The following is a 645-nucleotide window of genomic DNA, read 5'->3' as shown; positions in this document are numbered from 1 at the left end:
GGCCCTTACCGTCCTGCTCACCGCGGGACTCTTAGGCCGCCCTGTCAGGCTTCGCTGACACTGACGCAGAATATCGTAGTCAAGATGGAGAAAGGAAACTGAAAGCCTAAGCCTGGAAGCGGACGTGGCCCCTTCCTGCCAGTCACGCCTCCATTGGCCATGCTCACCCAGGAAAAATCGCAAAGAAAGCTTGATGGCCTTAGGTTCACTGTGTTAGGCTCAGAGACCCTCCCCCCACAGCCCCTAATGAGTCCTTTTGAATTAAAACACTCCTGTGCCACAGTCAACCAGCTGTTACTACCCTCTATTACTGAGTAGGGGAGAAAAATATCACCCCAAAATGTGTTTCTTTGGCATGTGGATGTTTTGGGTGATTATTTTTAAGAAACAAAAAACTCGGAAAAAACTCTGACCCTCCCTCTAACTGTGTAGACGAATTTGGACGTGCTCTAGAAAGGGACTTAATCCCATAGTGGACTATAGTATAATATGAACTAGGTGTTTTAGACAGGGAAGAATTTAGCAAAGTCTGTTAAAATTCCTCTCACTGTCCCAATGTTTCCGTCAGGCCCAGCAAACATTTGTTTACCAAACATTTACTCTTTTTCATCTTCCTGTGAATTGTCTTCCTTCCCTTTGAGGTCC

The sequence above is a fragment of the Crocuta crocuta genome, unplaced genomic scaffold, assembly GCF_008692635.1.
Source record: "Crocuta crocuta isolate KB4526 unplaced genomic scaffold, BGI_CrCroc_1.0 scaffold159, whole genome shotgun sequence".
Taxonomy (NCBI): domain Eukaryota; kingdom Metazoa; phylum Chordata; class Mammalia; order Carnivora; family Hyaenidae; genus Crocuta; species Crocuta crocuta.
This window is presented reverse-complemented; position numbering follows the sequence as displayed.